At 31.3% G+C, this 14,918-nt stretch overlaps 1 protein-coding gene across 3 annotated transcripts in view; it reads left to right on the forward strand.

Annotated features, from left to right (window-relative positions):
- LOC100165611 overlaps window positions 1-14,918 on the forward strand; it is a 141,134-nt gene that overhangs the window by 28,505 nt on the left and 97,711 nt on the right. The window contains exon 1 of one of the 3 annotated variants that reach the window (XM_001944155.5): window positions 13,239-13,632. The exons of the other annotated variants lie outside the window; for them this stretch is intronic. The gene's annotated coding sequence lies outside the window, so the exon portion shown is untranslated. Of the gene's footprint in view, window positions 1-13,238; window positions 13,633-14,918 lie in introns of those variants that run through there. 3 annotated transcript variants of the gene reach the window in all.

A 14,918-nucleotide genomic window follows, 5' to 3' on the forward strand; every position in this document is an offset into this window, starting at 1 on the left:
ATGCTAATATAAATATTTATTTAAAATGTCATGTACCTATGGTCATTTGTTTAAGAGTTGCACCAAAAACCAAAATCAATTTTCTCGAAAACAGATTTTGTGTAAAAATTCCAGTTTTTCCTTAATTTTTCTTTTGTTTTTCACGGCGCTTTTGAAAACTACTGGGGCATTTTTGCTTTTGACCCGCCCAAAGTATCAACTAGGTTCATTTTCCTATCAGAAATGATACTGTTAAAGAAAATCTAATTTTTACTGTCCTAAAAGCTTTTAGGTAATGACCTAAGTAATGGATCAATCTAGGTGATGACTGACACAAAAAAAAAAAAAAAAAATGGCAACCATAAATAATACCAAAAAAATACTAATTTCTACTAATTATTTCTCCTATAACTACTAACCAATAGCAACCATTTATATACAAAATTGTCTATCGTAAATCTAAAAATCCCTGTTTTAGTTCTTATACTGTCCCAAAATCCGATTTCATCGTCTTCGAGGACAACAACACTGCGAATTTCGTTAGTTTTGTAGTCGTCGTCGAAGTTGTAGTTTCTCATTTGGAGCTATGTTATAGTTCTATAATCGGTATTCGAAAGTCGTGTAATAACGGGCCATAAACATTAAACATATTAAGTATCTTCTTGGGAATCTGTACGGGTTGTGCGAAGTCAATGACGCCCAATCTAACCATAAGTACCTAGGTAGTAACTAGTAAGTATGCATATAAATAAATAATATTTTATGATTAAGCAGTTGACGAATAAAATGGAAAAAACAAGTTTTTTTGATAAGTATATCGATCATTAGCTGACCGTATTTAGGCACCAAATATACGTACATACAGTATAATATAATATGATATTAAATAATTCAAAATATACATATTAATAACGCCACACCGTACCTTTCATTAAATAACTCCAATCTCCCGATGACGTAAGCAGTACCGTAATAATAATAATAACAATACATTTTCAGTAATTCGTATAATACCTTATAATATTATATAACGTTATATTAATTTATTAATTATTATGCGTTGAGAAATAGAGTTTTTGGGTATGTGGAACTATTATTGTAATTAATGCGCGCCCGAGTGAACTGTATGCACTATGTGGCATTCGAAAAATGTTTTAATGGTGACGGTCGTCCGTGATTGCCGTAGGTATCTGCATTATGTTATATATGTATATATAAATATAATATATGTACCTCAAAGGCTCAAACTGTTTAATATTTATATATGTCATTCGATTTGATGTTGAATTTGTTGCGCAGATCTAGATCGATTGTTTGTATCACGATATCATAAATATATTATATATCCGGTGATCCATTTAACGTAACAAGCATTCATTATATTTTAAGAAAACACTAACGATTTTTAAAATGTTACTTTTACATAATTTGATCCTGGTAAAAAATAATAATAAATTATAGAAAAAAATTATATATTTACTATTTTTTATGCTTTTCATTAGAAAATACGCTAGAATGACAACATACGTTTTTAATTTCATATTCCTAAGTAGAATATTCCTTAGTTTTTGGAATAATGATTATCTTATGTTATGGAGACCCAGTACAGCGGGTGATTCAGTAAATATTATGCTCACCACTTTTCTCCTTAAATTTATTGTAGCAATTAAAAATTAGTTTTAACAATTTGAGACCATATTTTCAAATCCTTGAGATTTTTTTATATTTTCTACTTAATGTAAAGATACAAAATTCTGTTTTTCAAACAAGAACCGCTCTTTTCTACTGTAAATTATTTTGTGGATTTTTTTTCTGATAATGTTGACGTATCATTCATTGTATCAAAATAAATTATTAAAGTAAAAATAGATTGTGCATGTTTGGCGAATCAACCTGTAGTCTACCTGTAATCAACCTGTATAATATATTACCTATATAATTTATCAATATTACCATTCTGGCTCAGATTATTCCTTATATATTATGTTTATTGTTTATAACGGCTCGTCGTCAGTTGCCGCAGCGGCATATAACTATTACCCAAACGCATAACCTATACCTATATGTAGTTCATTTGTAAATCAATCGTTTTCGAATTTTAGCAAATCGGAAGATACAAATTATGTATACAATGAAAGTATAACGTTGACACGCGCCGAGTCTATATACATACTGTGTATAGAAATAGGGCATACGCACTGCACACACAATATTATAAATATAGAATCGGCCGTGTCTCATTATTGCGCGCGTGTTCCAACCATACATCGTCCCATTGTTTCCGATTGCACACATTCCTCGCACGCGGTTCTTTATAGGTCTATACGATTTGACACTAATCTCTGCGCAGCGTATACGAGCCAGTGTATATAAAGTTTATAATATATAATATAATAATATATATATAGGTACCTACGCTGCTATGGCGGTGGTCGGGGAAAATGCAAAACATCCCATTCGGATTTCAATGGTTATCGATGATATCGCCGCGCGTTTGGATAGCACACGCACGCACGCATACATCTACCCCGCGTTGAAAGATTGACGACATTCGTTCCTACTAAAAAAACGGCTATATATATTATATAACATATATGCGGCGATGAGGAGCTTACCTATATTAATATAATGGACGCGGCGTGTTGCAGAAATGTGCAGCGGGCCGAAGTGTGCGGTATATAATATATTTTTTATAGGTATTATATACGCAAAAAGTGTTTAAAGTGTACAATGTCACAAATAAAATACTCGTGTCAACGAAGAGCTAAACCCATTGTGCTATAGCGACAGTGTCGGTGTGTTGATACATAATATAAGCTGCAGCAATCGGTGACAAAACATATTCATACAACCAACACTGCACACCACCGTTTATACCCTTAAATATTATTTATTTTATTAGGACCAATACACGCAATATTATACCTACGTATATTATATTATATCTTTGAAAGTTGCAACGCCCTGTCAGGCTTGTATAGACTTATAGGCGTATAACTTGAAGGGGGACTTCAGCTCCTCAGATTTTTTGGGAAAATTCATGTATGTATAAATATTAAATTTATAATATTATTGTTAACTTTATTTTTGCTATACTGCTATTTCAAAAATAACCTATTATAAGATCATTATGTTTGATACTATATAATAAATAAACACAACAATTATGTATTAGTGAAGGTGTTATAACTAATACATTTATAATATAAAACTGTGCGTGAGGGTAACTATATATACATATATTTGACCTCTATCTTCCACCATATTTTGCTGTCAAATAATATTAGGACTGCAGTCCCCCTTCCTAACTTAATTCTTGAAGGCGTATTAACATACCTATATGCAGATTACTTGCAGCATATTATTATTATATAGGAGTAGATTATCATGCGTAAGCTCGCTTTATATTGCGGAACGCGTTTAAGTCTCCAAAATTAAATAACTTAAACCCGTCTGTAGTGATCTATGATAATACTATTACATTTTACAATGGTCAAATTTGTTATTATAATAGATACCACATAATAATAAAACAGTATTTAATATGTTTATATGTACCAGTGTACCACCTTTTGTACAGACAATACTCTTACTCTCTATAATACATATTATACACCTTATATTATTGTTATAAAACACGGAAATTATTAACACGATAATATGACAAATGTCACTGTATATTATTATATAAGTAATATGTATCTATACATTATATTATATAGTGCGACATCAGTAAAATGTTTTGACACGATCACTATACGTAAAAATAATAAATCTATAACGGCCATTGTGTAACCAGCTTTATAGCGAACACAATGGTCCATGCATCAAATAAAAGGACGTACGACGTCATGTTACTGTCTCTCCGATAGTAGGTACCTATACAATATATTATACGTATACATATATAAAACATATTGAGTTCGATTGAGCGATTTTAGTGAGAACATATTTATCACTCTGTATAGTGAAAGCATATATATATATATATATTATATACTACCAGCTATAAAGTTTTTAATTTATTTTTATATTTCATCCTGAAGAAAAACTATAACAAAGGGTAAAATATCTATATAGCTCTATAGACATGCTATACACTGCGACGGTATATAGTCCGTGGTGTTTTTAATTTACTTGTTCAAAAAAAAAAAATGCTCTATCAAGTTCATTGCATTATTTAATTCGTATTCGATATAATATATAAAATATAAACCTATTAAAATATGTACGTGACGCATTAGCCATATCATATATTTCGATACGCCGATTTTCCGTAAATTAATTTCATTTATCCTACTCGCGTTCTCTGCCGTTGATTCATGTAATGGAAACGATATTAAATACAATAATTATTTATATTCTAAACCAAACAATTTGTATTTTATGTATACTTTTATAATGTAAGTATATTGAATTTTGTTCGAATAATGAAATTCCCAATAAGTGCAACAATATGACGATAAATATAGGTATTCTGTCAAATAGCCGAGACAATGAGTATCCGTTGCATCGCAGTGCGTGGATTTATAATAGGTAATAATATAAAATCAACTATAATAATATAATATGTATATTATGTTAAATACTTTTATGTACTATAAAGTTCTTTACAAACGTCGTACGTTTTAACCTACTGAACTGTTCGCTATGTATGTGTGAATGTTGAATTAACGGAATCGACATATTTTGCACATCATCGTCACGTATACAACGACAGCGACTGTATAATATACGTTATCAGAATGTATAATAATCACAATATACATATTATTATAATATACCTATACCGCTACTACCCGTCCGTGGGAATCGAATTACTCGTAAACAAACAATAATAACAACAACCTAAATACATAATATAAATATGACGTGTAGACCTGTAGCTTAGTACTATAGTATAGTGCATTAGTACGGTAACCTATACCTATACGTACGGTACTTACATATATACGTAACAAGTCATCAATATTGTTGAGCACGATAAATCCATCAAAAACGAAGATATGATGCGGACCGGACGTTGGCACTATCGAAATCCGGTTTACCGGGTTCGATTTTCCGAACGTTGAAACGCCGGGCGACCTTCACGGTCGTTATTATGCGTTACCTATATATACAAACACAAGCACACACGCTTAAGTATATGTATAATATAATATGTAATGTCTATGAGTTTGTAGTGCTATTACAATATATTATTATAACGTTCTCGGCGTCGTGTACTCCATGTGCGCACGCAAATTACACAACCGCGATAAACACTTTCCAACTACTTCGTGATCATATTTCCCCAGAATCGCCCGCCTGACTCTGCAACCGCAGTATTTATTTTTATATTCATTTATTTATTGGTATCGTTGTTATCGATATTCTATTATCATTATTTTTTTTTTTTAATCTCGCAGCTTATACGTTTCACGCAGTTATCCGTTTGTATATGGATGTGAATAGGCACCTAAATGTAAAATGTACGTAGTGTACTTAACAGCGTACCTATATGGATATAATATAATATATATGTAATATATATATATATACATAAATTTCTTTATATTATGTTTGTGTATTGCGGTTTTTCTTCTCGTTGATGTCGAATATAATATATAATATAGTATAACCCAATTTAAACACATTCGTATGTGATATATGAATCCAATTTTTCCACTCGTATACGGTATACCTACATAATAATATAGTATAACGGTTTCGGTCGGACCTGTCGTCATTATAATATCGATAAATCACATGCATATATATAGGCACATATGTATACTGAGTATAAACAAATCGAATTTGTATACCTACCCACTTGTGCCCACCTACCTACCCGTAACCTGTAACCACCTACCTATAAACACTGTAAGAAAACCTTGTTAAATTTCCCCTACATAAATATAATAATATATAATACCTATACAATATAGGCATAATGTAACAGGTGCGTGTTTGTCCTCGTCAGTATTACTCTTTTCTAGTTAACATTTTCGATTTTGAAAGACTTTAAGCAAATAAGAGAATCATTATTATTATAGGGGAAAAAAATAGTATATATTTTGTTTCCTTGGTTTTTTTTAAAAATCTGCAAGACTGCGAATATAATATATTGATTTTTGCTGAATAATTAAAAATCAATCTATTGAAAATGTCCATTAATCCTATATAATATTTAATAAAACAATAATACTACTAGGTAGCAGGTTGCAGGTATAATGTATAAAAGTGTTTAGGTTTTGCAAGAGACAATTAGATAAGTAAACATAGTATAATATAGTATTATATAGTATTATATATATATAAAATATATATATATAATATAATATATAGATAGGGGGTATGGGTACGAGAATAGAACTATGAGGCACCTCGAATCTCGTATAATAAACATAATCACATTATACATTGGATTAACATTTAACGTAAGTGGATTCGATTTCGCAAGAAAAATTAAGTATACATTTGTTAGGAATCCGCAGCAGCTACCGTAGAGTGTTTTAAAATTTAAATCTACACATATAATAATATACATGTGGGACGTGGGTCTACTTCATAGCAATTCGATGATGGTACTAATAATAATTTTTAATTTTACAAATCATGCTGCAGGTTCGTAATATTATGCATAGTAGGTATATTATAATATATTCTGCACTAGGTACTCAAATTTAGTTGATGGTGCCGTGTTCTCTTAACACACGTGCTACGTGCATATTTTAGATTGTGTACAATTTGACCAAATATTACTTTTTTGTTTTTGTTACTGCTGGAGTAGGTAGGGCGTATATAGGTATAGTGTATTGTCCACTAGCTATTTACCTGCACGGCTACACCGTATTCGTGTCTTATACTCAAACAATCGACAGTCACACATGTATGTGTAGTTTTAATCACTTATCTGGTTACAAATGGCGTGTAGATGATATTATTTTGTTGCTGCGAACGTGATAGTAGAATAATTGCCGAAAAACAAAAAAAAATCATTTTTTTCTACGCACGAGTCGTATACATGTATAGTGTATACATAGCACAAACGACGGGGTCAAAAGCACGGACTGGCACAAACGAAGCACAGATGAATGTCGTAAGTTTGGTCTTGAAATTCCGTGGTGGGTGGGCTAAGGAGTCCCCCACCACTTTTAAAGTTGGATATCTTGGGAAAGGATTTAGCATTAGCTGCACAAATTACGGAATTATAAGCACTAAACGGCACAAACGAATGCAGATTAAGTTTTGGATTTGAAAAGTGGGGGTCTCTACATGGCACACTGTTGAGCGGCGTGTTGCAGTGTCCGCCGCCACGAATGATACATTTTGTTTTTTATTTTTACGTAGATTAAAAAAAATATTTATACAGTAGCCAATTAAAAGATTTTATTTTCTAAACAATATTTAATCTTCTATACATAGATTACAAACACACTTCTTGCAGCATTAAAAATTATTCATCATGTTAATTTGAATTACTTTCCACTAGCGGAAAGACTTTTTAGGAAGACTTTATTGATTAGGTATTTAAGAATATGCATAATTAATAGATTTTCAGCAGGTATTAGAAATTCCACAGTGACCAAGGCGATATTATTGTTTCTGTAGTGTTGGTAATACTATGGTACATCCACAGTTAAACTGTCCACCACAGCAACATCGCGAAGATTAAATACTATAAGTACCTACCTATCTTTAGTTTGGAAGTATTGGAAATAGGCTTGGACCGTGGCATTTAAATTTCCATTATCATTATTTTCGTCCATAAAATATTATGATATATAGATACACATATTATACAGTATTATAGTAATATACAACCTGATATACAATGCAGGTATTTTTCGTGTTTTCCCGATAACATATTATATTATATGATTATATTAAATTTGATAATTACATTTAAAATTGTTTGATTTGCACATTATCTAGTGATTAATTTTTTACACTCTCGTCTCTCATCGATATAATGCGAATATTGTTTTAAATATTTTATTAGGTTAGTACGCAGTTTTTTTTTTAAATTTAATACTAGTTGATACCAAATAAAATAACGTGATGCGGTTTTAGATAAAGCTAAGAAAAACATGCTTTTTTTGTTATGGGTAAGTATAGAAAAATAGTAAAGAGTTGTATATTCGTTAACACAACACTGCAGCATTCCGTTTTACCTTAGCAAATTTTCGGTAAGTCGAAACCCGGCTTCCGACTAGAATTTCTAGAAGACGGCAATAAAAAAACTTATTATACGAGGACGAACACCCCGCGTATGGTATTTTATACAAGCGAGGTGACTGCTCGAGTATGTATATAATAATATGTAGGTATTGTGCATGGACTATGTGACTGCACCGTATATTATTAGTGTAATATATCGTTCATTTACACGTCGTATGTGTACCTATATTACGCGCGCGAGTGTGTTTGTGTACGGTGTACTCATATAATATGTGTATCGTCGTTTTAAATAACACCATAATATATTATTATATTCACTCGCACGCGGTTCGGTATATACCTAGCGTATGTTTATGCGTAGCGTAAGTATTGTATACGTATTCGCGGGACAAAAATAGCCGATGAATTGAAGATTTATGCGACTATTGATCGTTTATATTATCTTCTCATTACGTTTGCCACAGCAGTATAATACGAGTATATTATTATTACACGGGCGCGCGTCGTGCGAGTGTCATCCGAGTCATTAATCTGTAAGCGAAGAGCAAATCGATTTTTCGAAAACCATAAATGCTATCATTACGATAATACGTACCTATCATCCATATATTATTACACCATATCCATATAAGTGTGACCTACAGTTCGGAAACGGTAGGCCAACGTGAAGGTCATAGCCAACTTTTTGCACGAGTTTTGGTTAATGTATTTTTAATAATCATAATCATAATATATTATATATCATCGTTATGCTAATAGAAGTAAAATAAAACATAATAAGTAATAATTGGAAATTCGAAACCGCGGGCTATAATCGAGAGATACCGTTAATTTGAAGATGAAAACAATAAAAGGTAATATAGGTAACCTGGTAACCTATATTGAAAAAATAATATAACCTATACTAATATCATCCAATCAATGTCACTACATAGGGGGCAGTTGGTAAAAACAAAATATTTCTGCAAAGTCGATCGTATAAAAAACAAATACACTACATGTGTCACAGATCATAATATAGATCTAGGTACTGACTATATAATTACTTCAAAATATTAATAATAATTTAAAATATCTATTTGTTTAATTAATTAAAATAAAGTTTTCATCGATTGAAAATTATTATAAGTACTTATTACACAACTTAGAATACTTGAATTTATTTTGTTGCTTCATATTATTCTACAGAAATAGACCGGCCAAGAACTACTCTAAACAAATAACTATGTATTATTATCTTTTTATTATACATCTGTCCTTGGTTTGCTATTTATTTATTTAGTATATTTTACAGAGGTGTCAATGGCGTGTATAGGATTTAATTTCAGGGGAGGGTGGTTTTAACCCATAATCCCTTACCCCTAAATACGTGACTTAAGTTGTATATATAGTTAATCACATATGTTTGGAATATAGAAGCCATAGATAATAATATAATAATATAATATATAGTATTATATAATTATTGTTTATATTCCACGTATAATTTTATATTATATTATTATTATTATACAATAAGAGACTTAAACGCTGGATAAGTCATCTTTACTCTTACAATATTTCATCGTAATAATATTATTATTGAATTTTTCATATAGGTAATAAGCGATAACATTGCAGTGTACCTATTATACAATTATTGTTGTAAATGTTGTTTAAACTTGTTTTTTCAAAACAATAAACCACGGGAGAATACATGTATAATATTATATTATATAGTTAAATTATGTATTATTTCATATGATTTTAGATTCTGAACGGGGAAATGAATGTTTTGGTTTTATAAACAGGATTTTTTTATTCTTCGTCGTTCTGGACATTAAATTGCTCATATGTGACATTATAATATGCGATAGTCGTGCATTTGATTATACATATGCGAGCTGACTGAAAACAAATGGAGTTATGCAAGTTCAAAGAGTATAATATAATATTATCGGTTTTATATGTGACGCGATCACATCGTATATATATTACAATGTGCTAAATATAGAAAACGATTACACAAATACAATCATCTGAGATTTGATATTCTGACATGTGCAAAAAAACTAGTTTGTTTTATTTTTAAACCCTATAATATCATATGAAAATATTCACACCTACCTTATATTTCCATACCCGATATTATTATTACAAGTATTATCGTTCATAACGTGGTAAAATGTATTCGTATTGTCTATTATAACGACTCATTTCGAGGGCCAGATAAAACGTGTTATTAATAAACCATTATTAGGTGCATGGTGCACCGGTGCATGTGTCCGACGAATCTGACACATCAATCGCTCCAGTTCGCTACTGCAGAGTCGTATTATATTATTATGTATTTTCATGTGGCAGGTATTCATTGTGCTGTTGTCAGGGTTACAGGAATATTGGCCGATTCCGCTTTAGGGCCCAACCTACTGACTAAATGACGAGGAAATCATATAATTACTACAATATTTTAACGACGATTTTGAAACTATATGGAATGCGCTTATAATAATATAAAATATATCATATTATTAATTTTATTGGATTTTTACATGAGCGTGGTATGCTGAAGGTCGGTGGCTCGAGGGAAAAAATCGGATATTTTTGCTCTTTTGTAAAATATATTATCATCGTTCCGTCCGCTAATTTATATAATATATTAGCATAAAATTATGCTATGCGCGGTGCGTTGTTTTATTTTGTTTTAAATTGTCGTTTGGACGTATCGTTGTATGGGATTAAAATCGCATACATATAGTTGTGTGGTTTATGGGATTGTTGACAAAATCGTTGGTTTATACATTTTAGGATGAGAATTGTATACAATTAAATTCTAAACATAATAATTTATGACTAGGTGATTAACAATAATGTTCGTAACAGCTTTTTGTACACACACACACACACACAAACTCACACTTAAGTGTACGTGTGCACGCGCGGCGCGCGGGTGTGTGTGTGTTTATATATATATTTATATAGACACAGTACCTATATAGGTACACGTATATTGTAGGCACTAAACAAATCACAATTTAATGTATGTATTTATCGACCATGCCGAATTCTTTAGCTTGACTATTGAGTGTACGGACTACGGAGTACTACCTGTATAATGTATATTATTTTATATTTATTCAAACTATTGCATAATATGTAATCAACAATATTCAAGATAGACAACATATCATATATAATAATAATATATTCAGGAATGCTTAGAATTTTTTTTTTTTTAATCAGTACGTTTATTTCGAGTAATTATTTTGAGAACCGTAAATGTGACGTGCAGCGTTCAAAGTGTATATTTAAAATAGTTAAATGGGTATTTCAATATTTTGTTCCGGTATTAATTTTTGGGTGAAATAATTTCTCCATGCAGAAATAAATTAATAGTCCTTTCAGAGATAATGATTTCACGTATAATTTGAATGGTATTATTACGAGCTCTCCCGTTTAATCGATTAGCAATTTAAAAAAATACTCAAACAATACAACGTTACATATTTTGGTGGCAATTTCAATGGCGTCTTAGAAGTAAATTGAAGGAATAATTTCTTATAATTATTCAAAGGGTCGTTGTTGAGTACCTAGTATAAATGTACTATGAAATTATTCAAGTATAATATAGGTTTATTCGCCATATTATTGAGTCTAGATAAAACAAAATGGTTATAATAGTTAACTCTTTACAGTGAAATAATGAAAATTAATATTTAATAAATGTTACAGAATATTCACCACGATCGTTTTTTTTTTTTTTATTATTGTTCAATCAGTTGAGTAAACTATACGATTTATTATAAATTGTTTGAACGACTCAAATATCATTTGGTCGATATTGGCTTACAATCAATTGTGTTTTACATTAATTTTTTAGAGGAATAAATAACTGTTGTAATGGCTTGATATACTAGATGCATTATAATAATATAGGTACTATTTTAAATAAATTATAATATTCGTATAACGGTATAACGTATATGTACTAGTAAAGTGTTAGAATCAATAATTGATTTAGTAGTTTATTCCAAAAGTATATTTTCTTGATAATAATATGATTGGATTATTGTGAAATAAATATCGTACGAATTTCTTTTAGTTACCCACTTGTTGTTGCCGAAATTCTACGTTACGCGCGTAATAATTGTTTTATAACTCGTTCAAACGGTTGTCGGATGGAGAAAAGCAATTTATTGTTAAATTCCAACCGTGAGAACGCAATAATAACAATATATAAATATATACTGTGCACTATGCAAACGATAGGGAAATCGGTAATATTTGTGAACAGTTGGAACATCTATTATTTTTTTTTAAATAACGGTAGCTATACTATCATTTCCGCTTTTAATATGCATTACCAATTACCATTTACCTTCGAACATTCTAAAAAATAAAAATGGTATATTTCAATTGAAATATTATAAGTCTATTCAATTTTGTAGTAGGTAAATAATTTAAAAAAAATGTGAAATTATAATAAATTCCGTAATTAATTTGAACTGTTTGAAGTGTTTTAAGAAAATTATATTGATCTTTATTATATTATATTGACACTGCCAATATCATACGGTGAGCTTTTTCGTTCATTCGAGAAAATGTACATTCTATTTTTGGTTTTGTGGTGAGGGGGGGGGGGTGTCGGGAATTGTACAATTTTAGGAGGATCTTGAGAGATCCTCAGACCTCTGATCTATCGCTTAGTGGCCTAGCCATGTCCACAATGCATCGCTGTAATATTATTACATTATATAGGTAAAGTCGAATCGTATCATTTTCATTTTTTTTTCGCCCGCTAATTCCGGCGTTCCGAGTAGACAACCAAACTCGCGCTTGCGTGACAACAGATGCGAAAAAAATTTATGAACGACGCGCGGCCAGGTATGTAATAATAATATTAATATTATTATCGTAATACGCGAACGTAGCTATTTATTTTAGAGATTGTCGTCGTCGATTTGAGCGAGGGGCGAGGGGGGGAGGAGGCAGTGGCGACGAGACCAGTCAGTGGCGACGGTGGTGGTGGTGGACACGTCGCCACCGCAGCAGCAGCAGCTGATGGCGCTACGTAGGAAAGTTGTGTAAGAGTGTATTACACTGGCCGCCGCCGCGGATCAGAATATTCAGAAGTGGTGGTCGTGCCATCCCGTGCAGTCGCGTTCGCAACTCTCTCCGGTCGTCGTCGCCGCCGCCGCCGAACGCCGCCGTAGCCGTCGTACTCGCCGCCTGCGTTATTTTGCCCACGTGTGTTTCGTTTTTCTTATAATAATATAATTATCGCAATCGAGTAAAAATATTATTTTCGCCGTGCGTTCTGTATAATATTCATATGTACTCCGTCTTGTTTCTCCACGCATTTTAATTTTATTTTTCGCGTTCGTAAATAGTAAATTTTTTTAAGGCGAAAAACCGTATCAAAGCGCCCCAAGGAGAAATACATACTTGGAATTCGGCTATATATACCTAGCACACAGTCCAGCGAATTTCATAACGTTGACAATCCGATCGGTAAGTCCGTGCGGTAAATAATTAATCGTCTTACAATAATATTATTATTAATAATAATATTCTTATAGACGTAATAGGGCCATTGGAGTGAAGGGATGATGAACCTTCTTTCGGTGAATTTTTGTTGTACGATTTTTTAATTGTTTAATTTAATTATATTATACAAGAGAGTCCTTAATTTTTTATCTCAGTTGCACATAATTATTTATTAGTGTTCTTTTCTTATAATAGCTCCTTGCAGTATTAGTATTTACTAACGCGGCCTTTATTCCATCTAGGAAATCGAATTCATTTTCAAAAATATTCCATTAATCAACTCAAAATATCCTATATACATGCAATACCTAAGAGTCATATTAAATTAATTTTTTTATCTAAATCGGGTTTTAGCTATCACTTAGCACCGGAGCATTACGAGGGTTGAAAATTATTAATTCTTTACTGTGGGAATTAATTTATACAGATTTCTAATTTTTAATCAGTATTAGGTTACGTGATTACGTTTTTATTAAAATAACATTGTTGCCTCGATTACAAAGTTTTTGAATTTAGTACATAATTCTTCACACGCTGCACGGGCCGCGGTTTCCTGAGTTCCTCATAAAAGAAAAGATAAAAAATAAAAAAAAATCCTTTTGAATAATATTACATAAAACTAGATTAAATAGTATTTAGTAACTTTTCATGATTATTATTAAATCAAATGGAAAAAGTGATAGTAACACATTGAATAAATCAATATTTGTTATCAGATTAGGTAAATCTGGGAAGATTAACTGTTTAAAATAATATTTATGATGCAATTAATACGGCACCGTGTAATTTATCGGTTTAAGCCTTATACTTTTATATTATTATTTATTACTTATAGAAAACCAGTGGTTTCATTTTTTTCGATTAATCGCGTGTAGTGAACGTAACTGCAATGTTACTGTACAGTTGTTGAGTATATAACTTAATCAACGCCTCAAGGCTTGTATTCATACTTTTATTGACCGTACAGTGTGTAATGTGTATACACTTATATATAATATAAAAATAATATAACGACAGCCGCAGCACACACAGTTAGAGGTTTACACAATAACTATGTGGCCGTACACAGCGGCTTTCCAATAACATAAAAACAAACAAATAATTAATAAGCAAACGCGGTCTTGCCACGTACGAAATATTTTCATTTTGAACAATTTTTCGTTAGATTTTTTTATTTCCCGGACAACAGCATGCGCCGCGTGTTGAACTCGAACCCGTACCTCAACGTTGTTGGGGATTTATTATATTAA

This window comes from Acyrthosiphon pisum, chromosome A1, assembly GCF_005508785.2.
Source record: "Acyrthosiphon pisum isolate AL4f chromosome A1, pea_aphid_22Mar2018_4r6ur, whole genome shotgun sequence".
In the NCBI taxonomy this organism is placed as follows: Eukaryota; Metazoa; Arthropoda; class Insecta; order Hemiptera; family Aphididae; genus Acyrthosiphon; species Acyrthosiphon pisum.